The sequence below is a fragment of the Tursiops truncatus genome, chromosome 1 (assembly GCF_011762595.2).
Source record: "Tursiops truncatus isolate mTurTru1 chromosome 1, mTurTru1.mat.Y, whole genome shotgun sequence".
Lineage (NCBI taxonomy): Eukaryota > Metazoa > Chordata > Mammalia > Artiodactyla > Delphinidae > Tursiops > Tursiops truncatus.
This window is the reverse complement of record NC_047034.1, coordinates 45998137-46013174: the sequence shown is the minus strand read 5'-3', so window position 1 is coordinate 46013174 and position 15038 is coordinate 45998137. Positions and strand designations below refer to the sequence as shown.

The window sequence follows — 15038 nt, the reverse complement described above, 5'->3', positions numbered from 1 at the left end:
TGCCCACAGTTTTTACTTCTTGCTTGCTTTCTTCTCTCCCTATGACTCCTAGAAGTATGAAAGTCAAAACTCAAAGCAACTGAGATATTTCCATAAAAAATAACCAGTGCTATGTTACCAAATTTCCAGGTGATCTTAAGTGATGTTATCAATAAACAAAAAAATCACAATTTCACCGTAATCCATAGAGAAGGACATTTACCACTTCTGTTCATCCCCTATAATTGGCACTAATACTAAATGTTCATTGAAGAAGGAGAAAAAATAAATTATTCTGCTATTTTATCTTTTAGGAATGTTAATGCACTTTCTAACACAGAGGTCCAAAGTGTCTAAACTTTTGCATTGATATACAGGGCTGTGCCCTGCTTTTTCTTTCTTAAAAATGCTGACTTCACCTCACAATTTCAATACTCTAGTGTTATTTTCTTCCAAGAGTGCAGCAAAACAAAACATATTGCCAGTAAACAGCTAATGATTTCCATGGTTGTAAGCATGCAAACAGCTATGCATTTATGGAACTAGGTATCCATTCTCTCATATCTCTGCAGGTTTGGTATGATTTTCCAACCCAACCATGATTCCCCCTCCGTGAAATAAGATAGATAATTAGTGATCTGGGGGACTGCCTGTCAGTACTGCACAGAATCTGCAATTCTGCCTGTCTTAATGGTCATGTACAAATTAGGAATACCAATATAGCACATTTTAGCAGAAAAAAATGCATCAACTTTTCCATTCTCCAGCTCACTCCAGCCAAGTGACACTGACGGACCAGCTCTGACCAGGAGTTCAAAGCTAGTTTTTCTTTTTTAACATCTTTATCGGAGTATCATTGCTTTACAATGGTGTGCTAGTTTCTGCTTTATAACAAAGTGAATCAGCTACACATATACATATATCCCCATATCTCCTCCCTCTTGCGTCTCCCTCCCACCCTCCCTATCCCACCCCTCTAGGTGGTCACAAAGCACCCAGCTGATCTCCCTGTGCTATGTGGCTGTCAAAGCTAGATTTTTAACCCACCCTCATTTATTGACAAGCAATTGATGAGAGATCATAAAGGCCAGTTACTCAGAGAATTTTCATGCCACTGAAGCCAATAATTGTAGCTTAAAAAGAAGTGGTGGCTTTATATTTTAATTATTAATCTCACTTTCAGCAGATGTGCTCTGAATCTGCCCAACTACCCGTTGGCTTCAGCCAAGTGAACTGTTTCCCTTGTTATGCATGCAGAATGCTAGTAAATAAAATATTTGTCCTACAAAGTATTTCTCTTATAAATATGATTAGCTAAGATCCATCAGTTTTCCTAAAGATTTGAGACAGGGAGATGTAAAAAAAAAAAAAATACAACCAGCCTAAAATGTGGTATGATGACAGGGCACCATCTTATTTTCTTCATTGGATCTCCATTTGGTGTTAATATTATTCCAGTTACTCTTTCACTTCAAAGCATGGAAAGGCTTAATTTTTTTATTAAACTTTCCCCTTCCGCAGTAACTTTATTTGAGATCTAGATAGGCCTGAACCTGCCTACCCTTGTTCTCACACAGGAGAACAGTGTGAGCATCTTTTTCATGATAAGTTACCAATCATTTTATATTAAATCAAAGTGTGCCAGGCACTCTAACAGACATCATCTTCTTTAATGTAATTCAATCCTTCAATTATCTTGTAAATTAGGCATTATTATTTCCATTTTATGTGTTAGGAAACTGAGGCTCACAGAGGTTAAGAGAGGAGTTCAAAGTGACACAACTGAAAGCAACTAACTACAGTTCAAAGCTCATTCCACGATGCCAGTGCCAATGCTCTATCAGAGTATTTGGCTTGCTTTATGAAGACAATCAGAAAGAGAGTTGATATTACTAAGGTGATGCCCTTATCCCTAAGTTTTTAGCACAGTTTTGAGCTATACTGTCTTTTATTTGAATTGGACCTCTTCTTCTATTAAAAATCAAAACTAATGCCAAATGCTCCATTATCATTAGATATTCAGAAAAGGCTGGCTTAGGCTTCTGTTTCACCTTTTGTCAATTTAAGAATAAATTAAGCATATCTGCTCTTGAGCTTTCAAATTCAGAAGTCAAAGGAGGTAAGAAACCCAAAATGATCTCTGGAAGCTAACAGAAACTCCCTTAGCCTACCATAGATTATCCATCTCCCTTGTTTTGTTAGGGACCGTTTCTTCCTGCTTCCTCTTCCCACAGCTGAGCAGTGTTTGCTTTTTCTTAGATGTTCCTACGTATGGAGGTAGGAGTATTTCAAACTCAGTGAAAACTAGCCCTTTAAAGAAAGTACCATGTAGAAGAGAAAGTGGGCTTTGTCACAGACAGACTCGACATCAAATTCTTTACATGATGAAGAAGAGCAGACTGTAAGAATAGGCAAGCTAGCGACCTCTGTGCCTTGGTTTCCTGATGACCTTTGCCCTACAGAGTTTTTGCTGAATGAGATGACATTAACTTAATATCTGAGATAGCAGGACCCCTTTACTGTAAAAATTACTCCATTTGCCTGTGTTAGTTCATCTCGAGGTGGCTCATTTTCTATGAAGCAATTTTCTCCACTGCTGTTCTTTCTGGCCTGGACATGTGTTTTTATTATTATTATTGTGGTGGTGGTGGTGGTGGTGATGGTGGTGATGGTGAAACACACATAACCTGAAATTTGCTATTTTAACAATTTTTAAGTCTACAGTTCAGTGGTATTTAGTACATTCACGTCATTATACGATCACCACCATCCGCCTCCAGAACTTTTTCATCTTCCCACACTGAACCTCTGTACCCACTACACAGCAACTCCCCATTTCTTTCTCCCCTCAGCCACTGGCAGTCATCATTCTACTTTTTGTCTCTGCAAGTCTGACTACTCCTGGTACCTCATGTAAGTGGAATCTCACAGTATTCCTTATTTCCCTCAGCACAATGTCCTCAAGCTTCATTCATGGTGTAGCACGTGTGAGAATTTCCTTCCTTCTTAGGGCTGAATAATATTCCATTGTATATATGTACCACGTTCTCCTTATACATTCGTCTGGACTGATAATTTTGATCGTACGGATGCTTGGGCAGAAAAAATGTGATGGAGACCATCTTCTTTCAGAAAGGATGTATATAGCTCATTCTGGGGGTTGGAGAGTTTGACAAGAGAGGACCCCCCGCCCAGGAAAACTAGTGTGGGGTGGATTGCCCTCAGCATCTCCCCCTCACTTTCTCCTCTTACTATTCAGTACTTTTTGTTTATTATCCTTTCCTGGCTCTGTATTTTTTGCATCATTTAAATAGCAACAGCCTAAATTAGGAGGATAGGATTAACGTATACACACTACTAAATATAAAAGAGATAACCAACAAGGACCTACTGCATAGCACAGGGAACAATACTCAATGTTTTGTAATAACCTATAAGGGAAAAGAGTCTGAAAAAGAATATCTATATAACTGAATCACTGTGCAGTACACCTGAAACTGACATTGTAAATCAACTATACTTCAATTTAAAAGAAAAGAGCAATCGTCTAACCCAAACCCTAAGCTCACGCTTTTATTTCGACACTAACTTAGGGAGTCACCCGTTGTGAGGACAAGGTAAATAATATTTACTGTGAGTTTAAAAGTCTTCCTGAAACAAAGCTTTGGCTATCGATGGCTCAGGATTTTTATGGCTGTGAGATTAGGAAAGAACCCGTTTTCATTCATTGGTTTCTCTGTCTCCCTTCTCTCCTTCCTCTCTATCTTTCTCTCCCTTGCCCCTCTTTCATTTCCCACCTTCAAGATATTTGTTTTGCTATCATGATACATTTGAGTCTATGTTCTTTCCCTGAAATGGCTGCAAAGAAACATAGTAGTAGCCTAACTAAATAATTTTCTAGTTAAAAAAATATTCCTAAGAAATTCTCCCTTTTTTGTTCATTTCATTTTGTATCTCTAGATCTCCATATCTTAGGAGGAAGAGAATAGTGAAATGCTAAATACCGCTGAACGATGTTGTATAGTTTAATGGGAATTTGAAATAATGGAAAATCTGGTACAAATACAATCCACTTACGCCAAACTTCCAGGTTTGTCCTCAAGACATATATCTTTTTAAAGAATTGTTTCGGGCTTCCCTGGTGGTGCAGTGGTTGAGAGTCCGCCTGCCAATGCAGGGGATGCGGGTTCGTGCCCCGGTCCCGGAGGATCCCACGTGCCGTGGAGCAGCTGGGCCCGTGGGCCGTGGCCGCTGAGCCTGCGCGTCCGGAGCCTGTGCTCCGCAACGGGAGAGGCCACAGCAGTGAAAGGCCCGCGTACCGCAAAAAAAAAAAAAAAAAAAAAAAAAAAGAATTGTTTCAACCCCAAACCTGCTGTAGGTAAAAAGAGCACACAGAACATCCATCTTCCTCTTTAGAAAATGCAGTGATATAAATCAATTTTAGTTTCTTGCCTTCAGAACACTGTGAAAAATCACTGTGGGAAATGCGTGTTCTTCCCAACCTAGGCAGCTCTCTAATTCTCTCTTTAAAAAAGGGAATGAGTGATTTTGATCAGAAGGTCTTTAAAGCCCAACTCCCAAAGCAAAACTTTTTATAATCAAACTGTCCCTAGAAACACGTCTACCACAAACACTGAATGGTTTGAAGCCATAAAAAGAATTGTAGAATTTTAGAGATGGAAGGATCTTGGTCCAAACCTCTAAATGGAAGCTTCTCTTCTAGTTTACAGAATGGAAGCAGTAGCGCCATAAGAGTAGGAACTGTGGCTTGTGTGACCCATGATCGCTGTAGGATGCTAGGAGTAGGATCAGTGTATTTGGACAGCATGAAGGTGGAGGAAAGAAAGGGAGAGAGAGGGAGGAAGGAAGGAAAGAGGGACAGGAAGGTAAATAGTATTTATTACATGTTATATACGTTATTTTGGGCCAAGAGCTTTTACTGTTTAGATTAACTAATTGAATTATTCCAGCAAACCACTAATGAAGATATTAATATCCCACACTTAGAGTTGAAGAAGTTCAAGTTCAAAGAATGTAAACTCAAGTAATTCTAGCACATTGGAGAAAGGAGGCAGTGATACAAGAGGCAGAATTCCTCTTGAAGGGGACACAGGGTGAGAGAAAGGCAGAGAGGATGTGTGTGCAGACCCACACTTATTGAATGCTTCTACCTTTGACTACAGTACTGTAATGACATCATAGCCATGCCCATGAGTTCAAAGACCCTGAATTAATACTGACTGAAATTAATTTCCTCCTTCTTTGTCAGATATGGCGAGAGAAAAGGTGATAGTAGGATTTATAATATTTTCCTTTCTACAAGTTCTAGTATACCACTAATGTCTCCGTGAACCCCTCACCAATTGCAGTGCATAGTACATTATAGAAACATAGGAGGAAATGGCCTAATGCCAATATATAATGCTAAAAAGAAGAAAAACATCACTTTGATCCAAGCAGTGTTTGTACCCCAAGGTGTGAGTTTTGGTTATTCTGATTTCAGCTCCTAGAGCAATGGGTGCTACGACCAGTTGGCCTAATAACTCATTTCAGGAGAAGAGAAAAGACCCCTGAAGCACCCTGTGTCTGATTTGTAAGCAGGCCTTTGCTGACACATTAAATAAGTTAGGAAAAGTGAAGGGCTCTCAAATTCACCAGCGTCCCTGGCCTCAAGGCACACAAATCTCTTTTCAGCGTCTTACATGTAAGGTTCTGAGGCTCCAGGCAGACTTCTCTGGCAAATCGTTTAACTTCTGCGTGTCTCAGTTTCCTCCACAATAACGTGAAAAAGCGAGGCTGGTCTCTAGGGCACATGCCAGCTCCAGCTTTCTGGGCTCCTGTGATTCCCCATGTATGGAGTGTCATCTGTGTACAGAGTATTGGATTCACTCTTGAATTTTCTGTACCAGTGGAAAGATTTATACACAAATTTTCATCACCATCATAATCATCCAGTAAGTTTCAGAGAGTAGGCTAAGAATTATTTCTATTTCTATTTCTGATTCTCACTATAATCCTTAAAATAGGCATTATTACCTCCAATATACTGATGAAAAAATCGCACTAGTTCAAGAATTATTTGATATTAGTGATGAATTTGGGGTGCTGTAGAAATGCTGTAAGATATTTTCAAAGTTGATTCGCCAAAAAAGATTTTTGTTTGTTTTCTTTGTTTTGTTTTTTGCTTAATTCTTTTTATTTAAGATTACTTCCTTAGGCTGGACATACAAGAGAATAATTGTATTTTCAAACATACAAAGATCAACTCCTCTTCAAGGCAGCAGAAATCTCACTCTATCTATCAGGTAAATTCCTGTTTGTGGAATTTAACTTTCCACAAGCAGAATGAACCACTTCTTCCTTGGTGTCCTTTCTGGACACTGAACATATTTCTGTCACAGCGCCGTAACACTTTAGCGAATTTAATCACTGCATGCCTATATATATATATATATATATATATATATATATATACACACACACACACACACATACAGGTTTATATTTCCTCTATTGGATACATCTAAACTTATTTTTCCATCAGTATTCTTTCTTAGTTTATGCCCTCAATTTGTTGAGGAGCACATCTTCAAGTAACTTCCTAAGAAGGGTACATGAGAGGTAGACTTCCAATATAGTGGTATATTTGAATATGTTTTATTATTGGACTGATCATTTGGTTGAGAATTCTGCTCTAGATTGAAAAAAAAATTTCCCTCATACTTCAAAGACATTGATTCATTTTACTTTAGCAACTGTTATTGTTGAAAATTTTGATGCCAATCTGGCTCTACCCATTTGTGTGTGCCCTCTCTCCTACCGCTTTGTTCCTGCCCCTGCTGCGGGAAACCTTATGACCTCACATCCAGAATTTCACACAGGTAAGTCTAAGTGTGTATCATCATCCACTAACTCTTCTTGGCATCCAGTAGGCTCTTTTTTTATAGGAAATTTGTGATTCTCTAGTGTCTCAAATGTCACCATCTGACACCCAAATGTTTTTGTCCGTAGCACATATCAATCTCTAAAATATGGAATAATTTCCTATTTTTCCTCTTCCATCACTAGAATGTAAGCTCCAACAGGGCAGGAATTTTGGTCTTTTTTGATCACTATTGCATGCCAAGAACTGTGCCCAGCATCAAGTGGGTATTTAATAAATACTTGTTAAGTAAATCTTTGTTTCATATTTAAGAAAGGAGCAATAAAAGCCACATCTGCATATGTAGGTCTTGTCAACAGGCAGACTTCACTTTCTTTTTTAATTGTATTTTACTTTTTATACAGCAGGTTCTTATTAGTCATCCATTTTATGCACATCAGTGTATACATGTCAATCCCAGTCTCCCAATTCATCACACCACCACCACCATCCCCCCGCTTCCCCCCCTTGGTGTCCATACGTTTGTTCTCTACATCTGTGTCTCTATTTCTGCCTGGCAAACTGGTTCGTCTGTACCATTTTTCTAGATTCCACATGTATACGTTACTATATGATATTTGTTTTTCTCTTTCTGACTTGCTTCACATTCACGTTCAGATTGAGTGAATGGGCAGCTGACCATGCGGAGAGCCAACGATTACACTGGGAACTCTCAGATGAGAGACTGGAGAAGAATTTACACTAGGGTGCAAACACCAAAGTTATTTCCAGAGAGTTCATTCTGAAAAGCAATTGTGGTAAAAAATTTTATTTAGAGTATTGAATAAGTATCTTTAAAAATAACATGCTGGGGGGAGGCTGCAGGTAGAGAAAGAGAGAATAGAAATCAGAAGTAACTCCACTTAAATAGATGGTAGGATTATTGGTGATCATTTTTTATCTCTGTATTCTCCAATATTTTTCCGATTTTCTATGTATTATAGAAATATATAAAAATTAACAAACTGTGTTTACAAGATGCTCTAGTGAGGATTATCCCTATGATTTCTGTATGATATTAACTGTTCATGTCAGTATCTATTCAGTACTTCCTCTTCATTCCAAGTTACTACCTGATTCTCTTCAGTTTTTTCCATGTCTTTTAATTCTTTAACCATTTGGAAATACCACTTTAATTTAGGCATAGGTCTATATTTGATACAGTTGTTATCATTTTTGCTACCTAGGCAACAAAGCATGATTCTGTCACTAACATCTTTTCATTTTTAGCAAAATGAAATCTTAAACTCTTTTAACAAACTTGTAAAAATCAAAGCCAAACTTAAATATATTCCTTTCTCTTAAAGAATAAAATGGGGAGTGGGGATAAGTATAAGGGACTGCATATATGACTGTGTTTCTTGGTGAAAGCAGAACAAGTTTGGAAAGAGAGAGAGAAGGGTGTATGTTTCAAAATAAAAGAAAAAACGTCTGGAAATATCAACAAAATCCACTTCTAATTTACAAAGTTTGATTAATTTCTTGAAGAGGATACTGACTACCCATATTTGTACCTTAAATACACATAGACCCACATACGCTATTTTTTTTATTATGGAAGCAATGCAACTTATTATAGAAAACAAGAAGTATTAAAAATGCAAATAAAGATTCCAACTGAAATAGCCTACCCTAAATTCTAGATATAACTTCTCTTGGATGCACTTTTGAATTCTACACTTTTACTTTAAAATTATATTGTGAGGGACTTCCCTGGTGGTCCAGCGGTTAAGACTCCGCCCTTCCAATGCAGGGGGCACTGGTTCAATCCCTGGTTGGGGAACTAAGATCCCACATGCTGTGTGACCGAAAAGAAGATAAACAAACAAATTATATTGTGAACATTTACATATATAATTAAAGTTCTTCAAAACCAGAATTTTTCAGAATCATCAATATACCATAGTCTACCATTCCAATACAATTTTTGTTGAACTTATTTCCAGTTTTTGACATTATAAATAGAAAGTAAAGAATATCGCTGTGCAAAAAGCATTGTCCACATCTCTTTTTCATTTCTAATGACAGAATTCTAGAAGAATTCCTGGGCCAAGTGACCAGAGGTTTTGGGGCTCCTGAAACATACTGCCAAATACATCCCCAGGAAGATGGTAACACTAGACATTCCTTCCAGGTTACCTAACAGTATCCACCACCTGACCATCTCTCACCCTGAGTTGGCAATTAAATAGGTAAAATGATGTTTAACAAAATAGAAAACTAATAGCACAGCGAACTCTACCCAATACTCTGTAATGACCTATATGGGAAATAATCTAAAAAAAGAATGGATATACATATATGTATAACTGATTCACTTTGCTGTATACCTGAAACTGACATAATATTGTAAATCAACTATACTCCAATAAAATTTTTTAAAATAAAATGATGTTTAGATTTGTGAGATTATCAGGAAAGTTGAACTTTCCCCCATCTTTACTGACCATTCATAATTCCTCCATAAATTACCCTTGTCTTTTTATCCATTATTTCTATGGAAGTGTCAGTAATTTTCTTACAGATTTATAAAAACTCTAGAAACAAATATTACCTCTTTGTCTATCATCAGTGGCAAACATTTTTCCAACTTTGTCATTTTATTATTTCCCATGTTATTTTTCTTTTTTGTTTAAGAAATGATAGTTTTAATAGACAGCATTTAAAACTTTGTCACCGATTCTATTGATTCTGTCCTTTGGTGAAAGTTTCTTCCTCCTGAGGGTCATTTTTATTTGCTTCTAATATTTGTGTTGTTTTATTTGCTATATACATTGTTTTATATAGACATCACTGGTATTGATTACTGTGTGTGACATATGGGATAAGGTAAGGACTTAGACTAATATTTTCCATATTCCATTTATTGACTTCCATTTATTGACATCCCTTCCTTTGTTTTGAGGTCAACTTTATAGCCTCTCAAGCCATTGTACATAATAGGGAGCTTTCTTTTTTGAGGGCTAGTGTCTTTTATTGATCCATACTTATGCAAGTACCACTCTTTACCGTAGCTTTGCAATATATCTTCTATCTGGTAGGACAAGTTGCACCCTGCCTCATTAGCTTTCCTTTCCAAATTTTCATTGCTATTCTTATGTATTTATTCTTCCAGAAAAACTCCCAAAGGAAAATCCCATTGAGAATGTATTGAGTTGCATTAAACCTAAAATTTAATATGGGTAAACTTGATATATTTATAATAGTCCACACAGACACACTCTATGGCTTCCTGTTTATTTAAGCCTTACTTTATGTTTGTCTAATTCTGTGGTATGTCAGACAAAGGTCTGACATATCTTTTTATTAAGCTTATATTTCTGGGTGTTTTATATTCCTGTTACTATTGTAAAAGAGATTTTTCCCTCATTATATTTTCTGATTGTGTCTGGTGCGTTTGAAATCCATCGACACATATTCATTCATCTTGCTGAACTCACTGCTAATTATTTTTTAGCTGATTCTCTAGGGTTTTCTAGGTATATGATGATATCATCTGCAAACAATGATAACTTTGTTCTCTTTTTTCTAGTAATCACACTTCTTATTTTTGTTCTGCTGCGACCAAAACTTATAAAATAATAATTAACTGTAGGGAGAATAGCAGACATTCTTGGTTTGTTCCTGATGTTAATGGAAATGTCTCCATTGGTATTTTTGCAATAAATTATATGAGCTGTCAGTGTAAAACATTTTTTAATGTGTTAAGGAATTATTCCTTTATTCATAAATAACAAAAATATTTTTCCCATCAGAAATGATTTTAATACTTTACTAATGCCTTTCAAAATTTAATGATCATATGTTTTTTTATTTGACCTCTCAGTATGATATAACAATAAATATTATAATATTAAACTAAACTGATAGTTTCTACTTGGTCATGGTAGATTATTCTTTTCAAATATTTCTTTTTAGTCCCAGTGGCTAGTATTTAGAATTTTTTTAAATTTAATTTAATTTTATTTATTTATTTTTGGCTGCATTGGGTCTTCGTTGCTGTGCGTGGGCTTTCTCTAGTTGCGTCGAATGGGGGCTACTCTCTTCCTTGTGGTGCGCGGGCTTCTCATTGCGGTGGCTTCTCTTATTGCGGAGCACGGGCTCTAGGCATCCAGGTTTCAGAACCTGTAGCACGAGGGCTCAGTAGTTGTGGCTCATGAGCTTACTTGCTCCGTGGCGTGTGGGATCTTCCCAGACCAGGGCTCGAACCCGTGTCCCCTGCATCGGCAGGCGGACTCTCAACCACTGCGCCACCAGGGAAGCCCTAGAATTTTTAAATATATAAGTTCTTTTCTTTTTATCCTGTCTTTGTTAGGTTTTATTATTAATAATAATAATGGCAGTTGTGATAAATTTGTAAGCTCATACCATGTTCCAAACACTACATTTTCTCCTATATTTTCTTACAACATTTACCAATGAGATACAGCATTATCTACATTTTGCAGATAAGGAACTGAGGCTAAGATCATACAGCTCGAGGGAGGAGCCTGCCTCTCCAGGCTGTGCTCCTTAGTTTTGAAGAGTTAAAAATGAGTTAGGTAGCTTTCCATGCTCTGGAATAGACTACATAGAATAGGAAAAATCTGTTCCTTGAAAGCATGAAAAGAGCGATCCATATGTGTACAGGAGGCAAAATGATGCTGTGAAAGTGCTTGGGCTTTGAAACCAGATAAATGCTGGTTTGAATTCCAGCTCTGTCCATTACTTAGCACTCAATAAATAGAAACTATGGTCATTATAAAAACATCTTGTCCCTAAGCCTTCTATGACAACATTTTCATTTATGCCTGGGTCTTTTCCTAATATTTTTTTTCTATAACACCCTGTTGCCCCAAGAAATCATTTATTTCATCTGGATAATGAAATGTATTTTTTCATCGTCATAGGTACTACTCTCTTATGGTCTTAAAATCTCCATATCTTTTGTTATATTCCTGTTGGTCTTTGGTATTTAATTGTGTGCTCCCTTTTTGTCTCAGCTAGATTTTCTAAGTATTTGTCTGTTGTTTTTATTAAATAAACTTTTAATTTTAGACGAGTGCAGTAAGCTGAATAAGAGCCCCACAAAGACGTCAATGTCCTAATCTCCAGAACCTGTGAATGTTATCTTATAGGGCAATCATACAACTTTGCGGATATGATTAAATTAAGGATTTTATGATGAGGAGGTTATTCTGGATTATCTGAGTGCGCCCTGTGTGATCACAGGGTTCTTAAAAGAGCGGCCCAGGAAGATCAGACAGAGGAGAAGGCAACATGACAACAGAAGGAGAGTTTGGAGTGATGCAGCCACAAGTAAATGAATGCTGGCAGTCTCTCGAAGCCAGGAAAGACAAGGAACAGAATTGCCTCTGGGGCCTCCAGAAGGAACCAACCCTGCCGGCTCCTTGATTTTAGCCCCCCTAAAACTCATTTTGGACTCTGACCTCCAAAACTTCTTAAATTTGCATTATTTTAAGCCAATAAATCTGTGATAATTTGTTACAGTAGCAATAGGACACTAACACAAAGTTTTAGATTAACAGAAAAGTGGCAAAGATACTACAGAATTTCCATATGCCCCATCCAATTTTCCCCTATTGTTACTATCTTACGTTAGGATGGTACATTTGTCGCAATTAATGTTGATACCTTATTAACTAAAGTCCATACTTTTTTCAGATTTCTTTAGTTTTTTACTTAGTGTCCTTTTTCTGTTCCAGGAGCGCATCCAGGATACCACCTTACGTTTAGTTGTCGCGTCTCCTTTGGCTGCTCTTGGCTGTGACAGTTTCTCAGACAGACCATGTTTTGAATGACCTTGACAGTCTGAAGAATACTGATCAGGTATTATTTAGCATGCCCCTCAGTTGGGACTTAACAGCTGTTTTTCTCATGACTAGCCTGGGATTATGAGTTTTGGGGACAAGGACCACAGAGATAAAGTGCCACTCTCATCACATCATTCAAGGATACATATTGACAACATGACCCATCATTGTTGCTGTTGACCTTGATCCGGCTGAAGTAGTGTTTGTCAGTTTCTCTACCATAAAGTTACTCTTTTCCTTCCTTTGTTTAGTGTCTTTAAAATAAGGAGCTTTTAAAATTTGTCAGTTCCACTGTTTTTTTGTTTTATAAGTAATTAATGTCTCCTTTATGTTGATTAATTACTTCTGTGGCTCCTTTTTTTCTTTTTCTAACTTCTTAAGTCTTAGGTTGACTTATTTTTATTCTTTTTCTAAAAATACATAAATCATTTAAGGATACATATCTCCAGTTGGCAAGGAGTTGTTTGTTTAAATGTTTAAACATTTATTATTGAGTTCTATGTTTATAGCATAGTGGTAAAAGAGTAATTTTATATAACTTTTGCCTTTTCGAGCTTTGTTTTCATTCTGTTCTATTATATGATTACTTTCTGTGCTTTCTGTATTTCCACGAATACTACGAAAGAAGTTATATTTTCTGTTTGCAAGGTATAAACTAAACTCTAAATTTCGCAGTGGGTAGGAACATATTTGTTTTGATTACCACTGAATACTCAGCTTCTCAAACAGGGCCTAATTATTTAGTGAAGTATGACTTCACTAAATAATTACTTAGTAAATGACTACAAAATTTTGACACTCTCAGTTGTGACAAACAGAAATGTCTCCAGACATGGCCAACTGTCCCCTTGTGAACAAAATCAGCGAGTGAACCACTGCTCTAAGGTGAGAAGATTGTCCACATACGAAACACAAGTGAATCTGCTCAAAAGTATCAGAATTAATATTTGAATTCAGCAAAGTTAGCTGATAGATTAAAAATATCAATATTAAAATAAATTACATTTCTATATAGCAGTAATAAACCTTTAGAAAATGTAATTTTTAAATAAATAACAGGAATGATAGCAATAAAAATTAGAAAGAATAAATCTAATAAAAGATATGCAAGGGCTCTAGGAAGAAAATTACAAAAATGTAATGAAAGATATTAAAGACGTAAGAACAGAGAAATTTACAATAATCCTGTATGAGAAGATTCATTGTCATTGAGGTGTCGTTTCTTCCCAAACTGATCTATAAATGCAGTGTAATTCCAATCAGAAGCCAATAGGGAGTTTTCATGGGATTTGACAAACTGATTCTAATTGGGGAACATGGAATAAAGATAGCTAAAGCACTTTTGCAGAAAACGAATTTGGGAACCTTGCTATATCATATATCAAAGTTTACTCTAAAGCTATAGTAATCAAGAATGTAGGCGGAGCTAGGCAAATAGAACCAGGAAACAGAATAGATATTTTATTTATAGACCTGCACATATATGGAAACTTGATATATGACAGAGGAGGCTTTCAAAACAGTAGGCAAACGATATAACATGCTGAGATAACTGACCTTATACTTTGAAAAATTATTTTTATTTGTTTATTTATTATCTGTCTTTTCCCCTGCAAAGGAAGCTCCATGAGGGCAGTGATTTGATCCATTTCCTCCACAGTTGTGTTTCAATGTTGCCTTGGATAACTACTGTTCAGTTACATTGTAACTCATCAACATAAACATTTTGCTTTTGCTTTTGAGTCTTCGTGGCTTCTGGTCTCAAATATTCCCTTGTATTGTGGGAATCCCAAAGAACAAAGGGGTCCACATTTAGTTCTCCTCCACAGCTTTCTGACTGGGCACTTTATGCTACTGAGCAGTTATGCCCACCTGCGGGTCCTTTGGCCTGGCTGGCTAGAGCATGGCCGTCATCAGGCCCGCCCCAGACTGAGCCCCTAAATGGGTCAGTCACTTCTCACAGATGAAAGGCATTCACAATCACACAAGGTGCCCTCATCCAGGCCCCTCTCTCCCACGTACGGGTCTAAGAGAGTTTGCCTAAGAGAACCAGGTGATATTAGTAGCTCAGGGCAAATCCATTAACCCTCCAGGAAAATTGAATAAATCTGCATGCCTCTCAGACATTATTCACTCATTTACCATGAATTTGTGAGCTCTGTTATTTGCCAGGCACTACCCAATCATTAATACTTCTGACTCCAAGAGTTCTGTTTTCTATTACAGGGTCTGAGCACCTCAGCCAGCTGACATATCAAGTTCAAGATCTAAAGCCATAAGTAGTGGCACAGGGATGTGGCAAAAGTCTTGAAATGGCTCTCTGA

General features: G+C 37.0%; 1 protein-coding gene across 2 annotated transcripts in view; it reads left to right on the top strand.

Moving 5' to 3' along the window:
* Positions 1-15038, top strand: part of TSEN15 (tRNA splicing endonuclease subunit 15) — a 538803-nt gene that overhangs the window by 224475 nt on the left and 299290 nt on the right. Inside the window, exon 12 of one of the 2 annotated variants that reach the window (XM_073803611.1) lies at positions 12607-12730. The gene's annotated coding sequence lies outside the window, so the exon portion shown is untranslated. Of the gene's footprint in view, positions 1-12606; positions 14457-15038 lie in introns of those variants that run through there. The other variant, XM_033853568.2, reaches the window with a different exon arrangement.